General features: G+C 40.2%; 1 pseudogene; it reads left to right on the top strand.

Moving 5' to 3' along the window:
• The first annotated feature begins 706 nt into the window (after positions 1-706).
• LOC101085184 lies at positions 707-1,086 on the top strand (annotated as a pseudogene).
• Positions 1,087-8,397: the final 7,311 nt, after the last annotated feature.

The raw sequence follows: 8,397 nt of genomic DNA, 5'->3' as shown, positions 1-8,397 counted from the left end.
CAGTTAGGGGTACCTGGGTGGCTTCATCAGTTGAGCAACTGACTTGTGATTTCAACTTAGGTCACGATCTCATGGTTTGTGGTTTCGATCCTCTCTCTCCCTCTCTCTCTGCCCCTTCCCTCCTTATGTTCTCTCTCTGAAAATAAATAAACTTAAAAAAGAATCCAGTTAGGGGTGCCTGGGTGGCTCAACCAGTTAAACATCCAACTCTTGGTTTCAGCTCAGGTCATGATCTCATGATTCATGAGTTCAAGCCCTGCGTCAGGCTCTGTGCTGACTGCAGGGACCCTACTTGGGATTCTCTCTCTCCCTCTCTTTCTGCCTCTCCCCTGCCCATTCTCTCTCTCTCTCTCAAAATAAATAAATAAACTTAATTAAAAAATCCAGTTAGGGTCTAAACTGAGAATTTTCTAGCTCCGTGATAGACGTTTACCACTCCTTTACTGCACATGTATATATACAGCTAGTTAGAAAACTTGAAAGACACATGAACTGTGGATTAAGGCAAATATTATTATCATTGCTTTAAATATATTACAAACTGGGAAGGATTCTACCTCCAAAATTATATTAGCTTTCCTCTGCTGCCACTAAGGTACTCAGTATTTCTGAGCAAGGAAGCTAAGGCCGTGTTGAAGTGAGCCCCTCACTTCGTCTGGCCATTAGCACCGTGCCGGGCAGCACCTGCTCAGCACTTGCCTGCACCATGGTCTCCATGTTAGAGCTCGCCTGCACCTACTCTGCTGAGTGGATAAGGAGGTGATTGTCACAGAGGATAATATCAATGCCCTCATTAAAGCAGCAGGTGTAAATGCTGAACCTTTCTGGCAGGGCTTGTTTGCAAAGGCTCTGGCCAACATCAACATCTGGAGTCTCATCTGCAAGGTAGAGGCCGGTGGACCTGCCCCAGCAGCCAGTGCTGTACCAGCAGGAGGCCCTCCTTCCACTACTGCTGCCCCAAGTGAGGAGAAGAAAGTGGAAGCAAAGAAAGAAGAATCAGAAGAGTGTGATGATGACATGGGCTTTGGTCTTTTTGACTAAATCCTTTCTGTAACCTGTTCAATAAAAAGCTGAACTCTTTAAAAAAAGATCACTGTTGGGGCACCTGGGTGGCTATATTGGTTAGGTGTCTGACTTCAGCTCAGGTCATGATCTCATCACTTGTGAGTTTGAGCCCTGCATCAGGCTCTGTGCTGACAGCTTGGAGCTTGCTTGGGATTCTGTCTGTCTGTCCGTCTGTCTGTCTCTCTCTCTCTCTGTCCCTCCCCTAGTCACGCTCTCTCTCTCAAAAATAAACAAGCATTAAAAAAATTATAAAAAAAGATTACTGTTTAATAGACACTCGAAGATAAGGAAAACATATATTATTTCACAAGTACTAAAGAGGTAGAATTTAATTAAATAGAACACAAGCATATAATGGAGAATAAAAGGAAATATTCATCTTTTGGAATATCTGACATTAATTAATGAATACTAAACATGTTTTGTCAGGTTAGGGGATAAAATTACCAATATCAGAGAAAAAAAAAGGGACATCAATACAAACCTTTAAGACATTAAAAACACATAAAAAGATATTACAAATAACTTTTCAGTAATATATTTGAGAATTGAGATTAAATTTTAAAAATCACAAATATCAATTACTAAAAGTGATAAAAGACAACATAGAAGGGGCACCCAGGTGGCTCAGTTGGTTAAGACTCTGACTCTTGATCTCAGCTCAGGTCATGATGTCAAGGTTCATGAGATCAAGCCCTGTATCAGGCTCTGTGCTGACACCGTGGAGCCTGCTTGAGATTCTCTCTCTCCCTCTCTCTCTCAAAATAAATAAATTTAAAAAAACATTAGGGGTGTCTGGATGGCTCAGTGGGTTAAGTATCAGACTTCAGCTCAGGTCATGATCTCGCAGTTTGTGAGTTCAAGCCCCGTATTGGGATCATTGCTGTCAGTGCAGAGCCCACTTGGATGCTCTGTCCCCCACTCTCTCTGCCTCTCCCCATCCCAAATGTATGCTATCTCTCTCTCTCACTCTCAAAAATAAACATTTAAAAAAAAGAAAGAAGAAAAGAGACTATGTTGTAAAGAAATCTGAAGTTTCTAGTCAACATACACCACCAAGAGCTATAACAGTTAATGTAGGACTGTGATCAGAGGGCACTGGACCAAGTATGGGCAGAACATAATGTTAGTGTAGGAGCTGAGGACAGGCACCCCTATGATGGGCCGCTTTGACATGAAGATGATTCTGAGCTGAAGGCAACTGAGACCCGACAGCCTCAAGAGAGAATTTTGCCCCTCCCTTAACTAGGTAGGAAACTCTATATTGGGGATCTTTCCCATAATAAGGGTTATTAGCAGAGATAAATTTTATCTGAGTGACCCATCTGTATGGCAGGGCAAACATCTAATTACCAAATATCTGCTTCTTATTTCCTGTGAATTGTATTCCTTTCCTCTGAAGTCCCAGACCCCTACCCCCATCTCATTAGTTCAGGATGACATATATACTCATTTTGCCTGTCTTTGGAATTTCTGGGTTCGTGTGGATTCCCTGTACATATGCTATTAAATTTTACTTTCTCCTGTTAATCTAGCTCATGTCAGTTTGATTCTTAGTCTAGCTAGAAGGCCCTCTGAAGGGAACAGAAATTCTTGCTCCCTGACATTAGAAAATGGAAAGTTTATTGATTTGCGAGAGCTCTTCTGGGATACAGGATTTAACACCTTGACAAGGACCCACAGCTATTGTATGAATATGCTGAAGCATGGGAAAAGCAATAGTCTTTATAACTGAGTGAGAAAACCCAGACATAACACTGCAGACAGTAGGGGAAGGTAGTAAAATGCTTATTAAAGGGGTGCCTGGGTGGTTCAGTCGGTTAAGTGCCTGACTCTTGATTTCGGCTCAGGTCAGGATCTCACAGTTTTGGAGTTGGAGCCCCACATCGGGCTCTGTGCTGTCAGCACAGAGCCCACTTGGGATTCTCTGCCCCTCCCCACTTGTGCACTCTCTCTTTCCCAAAAATAAACATTAAAGATAAAATAAAATAAAAATAAATGCTCATTTAAATAATTACAAAAAGGGACACCTGGATGGCTGAGTCGGTTAAGCGTACGATTTCAGCTCAGGTCATGATCTTGTGGTTTGTGAGTTCAAGCTCCAAATCGGGCTCTGTGCTGATAGGTCAGAGCCTGGAGTCTGCTTCCAATTCTGTGTCTCTCTTTCTCTCTGCCCTTCCCACACTCATATTCTCTCTCTCTCTCTCTCAAAAATAAACAAAAACACCCCTAAAAAAATAAAATAAAAATAAATCAATTAAAAATTTAAAAATTAAAAAAAACCTCATAAAATGCTCATAGCATACTAGACCATTTTGTTATACTATGTAATATCAGAAAAGCCACCATGATGTATATGCTTCAAAGTAGGGCCCAGAGGATACACCTTATACCAAATGGTAAAAAATATGGTGGTAATACAAACAATCATACCACTAAAAATTTTAGTGGCTGTTCTCCTCTGTAGGTAAGGGATGAGGAAGTAAGATATGCTATTACAGAATTGGGCTCAGGGTGCCTGGCTGACTCAGTCAGTAAAGAATGCAACTCTTAATCTTGGGGTTGTAGGTTTGGGCCCCATGTTGGATGTAGAGATTACTTAAATATAAAATCTTTAAAAAAATTGGATTAATGATAGCAAAGGAAGTGGTAGTAACTTAAAACAAGAAACAACTGGTAGTATGGAATGATCGGAGTCAGATGGATTAAATTATTATTTCGAGCAGAAAAATCAAAACGGCAGCCAGGATGGTCTGACCTGTAGAAGGTTATGAAAGTGATTAGCAGAATACAGTATCTCTCAGAGCCAAATAGATGGGCCTCTGACAAGGGTTCTTTTTGATCAGTACAATCAAAAGAAATCAAGAATAGATTATTAGGAAATTTATTACCTAATGTAAATCACCATCTCTTGCTCAGTTTCCAGAATTGAGCCAGCTTAACACCCATAACTCTTGGATTGAAAGAGAGGCCTGGTCCCCAGAAAGCAGGACCCTTCAAAATGTTGACAAGTGAATGCAATAATTCTTTCAGTGCTTTCCCAGTTAGAGCTATGTTCTTTTACTTAAGTAGCTCTTCCCTGGGCTACATAAATATACAAACATTGCAAGGACTGTTGGACATAGGGTCCAAACTGATGCTGGAATCCAAAAATTCAATGCATCACATGGACCCCAGTCAGAGTGAGGACATATAATGGCCAGATAATAAATGGAGTCCTGGGGCACCTGGCTGGCTCAGTCAGTAGAGCATGTGACTCTTGATCTCAGGGTCTTGAGTTCAAGCCCCATGTTGGATGTACAGCTTACTTTGAATGAATGAATGAGTGAATGGAGTTCTGGACCAGCCCCATCTTACAGTTAATCCTTTGGGTACACAGTGCAAAATTTGCAATTAGAATAGGTAATGTTGGTAGTTGGCCAAACCTCACATTGGTTTCTTGGCCTGTAGGGTAAGAGCTATGATAGTGTGAAAGGCCAAGTAAAAGCTTTAGAAATTACTCCCATTCTCAACCAAGACAGTAAGTAAAAATCAATCCTACATTCTAAGGGTAGCAGCACCTATAGAATGCAGGATTGGTGGTCTCTATCATATCTCCATTTAATATGTCAGTCTCATACTTTCAAAATCCAAACACATTCCATATTGTATTAGTGGACTACTGCAAACTCAAACATTTACTATCCCCAATTGTTGCTACTGTGCCAGAAGTGATGTCTCTGCTAGAGCAGATGAACACAACCAAAGTACATGGTAAGCAGTCCCTGAAGTGGCAAATGCATATTTTTCTGTTTCTATCAAAAGGGAGGATTATAAATAGTTTGCATTTACTGGGAAGAGATAACAATATATGTTTACAGTCCTGTCCTAGGTCTATAGTAAATTTCCTACCCTTTGATGTCATATACTCTGAAGACATCTAACTGTCTGGACATTCTACAGAACATCAAAAATTTCCAACATATTGACTAGAGCTTGCTAACTAGACCAGTAAGAAGTAGCAAATATGTTGAAAGTCCTGGTCAGGTGAATGCATTCCAAAGAGAGGAGTTCACACCATTGGTAAAAATGTTAAGGATCAGTGGTCTGAGATATGGCAACACATCTCCTCTGTAGTGAAGGGAACGTGATTGCATCTCAAACATTCCTCCACAAAGAAGAAAGCTCAATTCCTAGAATGCCCTTTGGGGTTCTGCACAAAGCACAATCCATAAGTGGCAATACTGTTCCAGCCCATATATTGAGTGACACAAAATGGTCTCAGCTGTGAGTGAGGTGCAGAGCAGAAAAGGGCTCTGCCTCAGGAAAAGGCTGTAATCCAAGTGTTTCTACTGCTTGTCACATATAATCTGGGAGACTCTATGTTATTATGGGTATGAAAGTTGACAAAAGACACAACTTTTTTTTCCAGTTTTTACCTTAGTTCCAGTTAGTTAACATATAGTGTTGCATTAGTTTCAGGTGTACAATAATAGTGATTCAACATTTCCATACACCACTCAGTGCTCATCACGACAAGTACACTCCTGAACCCCTATCACGTATTTAACCCACTCTCCCCCACCCACCTCCCCTCTGGTAACCATCAGTTCTCTATAATTAAGGGTCTGTTTCTTGGTTGGTCATTCTCTAAAAGACACCATTTAGAGTTTATGGCTAGCCCCAATAAAAGACTATTAATACAGATTCCTAGGACTCTGGAGTAAGACTGCACAATCTGCAGTGGAGAACTGTACACAATTCAAAAAGCAGTTTCTGACCTGCTTTATAACATCAGTATTTTTGGTGAATACAGTCCATTTGTTATGTAGAACTTCTATCACTTCTTTCCTCATTAGATCATGATATGCATTTTTTTTTTGTTGTTAGCAATATTATAGTAGTGATATGTATCCTTTTTGGTGCAATATATCAGGAAGCATATGACTGGTAATGTTGTTTTTGACCCCTTGGTTAAAGTGACACCTTCCAGGGCTCTCTATCATAGTATTTTTTTCTTCCTTTTTTGAGGAAGATTCTTTCTCTATTTTTCTTTTTAATTTTTTTTAACGTTTATTTATTTTTGAGACAGAGAGAGACAGAGCATGAACAGGGGAGGAGCAGAGAGAGATGGAGACACAGAATCTGAAACAGGCTCCAGGCTCTGAGCTGTCAGCACAGAGCCCGATGCCGGGCTCGAACTCACGGACCGTGAGATCATGACCTGAGCCGAAGTCAGACGCTTACCCGACCGAGCCACCCAGGCGCCCCGAGGAAGATTCTTTCAAATGATGTCACTACCTTATTGAACTGTGGACTTTCATTCACTAGTTTTAGAATCTGTTCATGATTCTTGAGGTGCCTGGGTGGCTCAATCAGTTAAGCGACTAACTCTTGGTTTCAGCTCAGGTCATGATCTCATGATTTGTGAGTTTGAGCCCTATGTCAGGTTCCACATATGGCAGCATGGAACCTGCTTGGGATTCTTTCTCTTTCCCTCTCTCTCTGCCCCTCCCCCTGCTCAGGCTGTCTCTGTCTCTCTCAAAATAAATAAATAAACTTAAAAAAATTAGAATCTGGTGATGATTCTTGCCTGGATTATTTTTTATCATGATGATTACCAAATTTATTTTTTCTACATTTAGTAGTTGGCTTTCTACTATAAAGTATAATTTGCCATTCTTCCACATTTTTCCAACAAATTATTTAGGTTCTGCTTACCCAACTACAGTGTAGGGGTGGATTCCCCAACACCAACAAGTAATTAATTTTCAAACACCAGCTGGGTGCCCTACAATTCAACTCAATTCTGACACTCTCTACCATGAGATAGCATCAGATCCCACACGTTGAGGGCTGTCCTACAAGGCTGCCCTCACTTTAACTTCAGATGCCAATCACAAACCCAGGTTATCAGCTGTGCTTCTGACCAACTGGATATAGATTGGAGGTTCCAATGAACCCCACCTTGGGTTGGAGCTGCTAGAGCAGCTCACAAAACAGCTTAGAAACATTTTACAGTTGACCCTTAGGGGCACCAACCCTCCACATAGCTGAAAATCCCTTTGTAACTTTTGACTTTCCAAAAACTTAATCATTAATAGCCTACTGTTGACTGGAACCCTTACCAATAACATAAACAGTTGATAACACATATTTTATATATGTATCATATATTGTCTTTCTATAATAAAATAAGCTAGAGAAAATAAAATATTAGGAAAATCACAAGGAAGAGAAAATAGATCTACAGTACTGTATGATCAAAGAAAATCTGCATTTGCAAATGGACCCACACAGTTCAAATCCATGTTGTTCAAGGGTCAACTGTACTTACTAGATGACCAGTTTATTATAAAAAGATATACCTCAGGAACATCCAGATGGAAGGGATGCATAGGGCAAGGTATGCAGAAAGGACCAGTACTCTTCAGGAGCGCTACTGTCCCTAAATCTCCATGTGTTCACCAACCTAGAAGTTCCCTGAACCCTGTCCTTTTGGGTTTTTATGCACTCATTGCATAAGCAAGAGTGATTAAATCATTGGCCACTGATGATTGATTTAATCTCCAGTCCCTCTTCCTTCCAGGAAATCAGGGGTAGGATGAACTGGTCTGATCTCTAATCATGTGGTTGGTTCTTTGGCAACTAGCCCCCATTCTTAGTTGCTTCCAAAGTCACCTCATTAACATAAACTCAGGTGTGGTTGAAAGGCATTTGTTATGAATAACAAAAGACATTTTTATTGCTCCTATCACTTAGAAAATTCCAAAGGTTTTAGGAGCTCTGTGTCAGGAAATGGACAAAGACCAAATATATATTTCTTATTACAAATCAAAATATCACACACGTCAATACCTATTTATAGGTTTATCTATCTAAAAGACTATCTATATATCTATACCTATATATACTCTCTTGCTTTGACTTGCTTTTTCTTGTTCTTAGAAATAATCCATTAGCTGATGAAAAATCAAGTATTTTCCCTTCCACAATTTCTTTTTTCTAAAAATATTTTACTTATTTTTGAGAAAGAAAGTGTGAGTGGGAGAGGTGTACACAGAGAGGAAATAGAGGACCTTAAGTGGGCTCTGTGCTGACAGGAGTGAGCCCTATGCAGGGCTCAAACTCATGAAGCACCAGATCATGACCTGAGCCGAAGTCAGACACTCAACCAACTGACTGAGCCACTCAGGCACCCCTTCTTCCCTCCCACAATTTCAACTTTATTTTTCTTCTACTATCTAAAGCAAATATCAATACACCCTTTTCTGATTAAGTAGGAAAGGAAACCATGTAAGTTTTTTATGATCTTGTTTGCTTGATAAATATTGATTTTATCATCTTTGGCTG

This window comes from Felis catus, chromosome X (genome assembly GCF_018350175.1).
Source record: "Felis catus isolate Fca126 chromosome X, F.catus_Fca126_mat1.0, whole genome shotgun sequence".
Lineage (NCBI taxonomy): Eukaryota > Metazoa > Chordata > Mammalia > Carnivora > Felidae > Felis > Felis catus.
The sequence above is the reverse complement of the archived record's forward strand: the minus strand, read 5'-3'. Positions and strand labels throughout refer to the sequence as shown.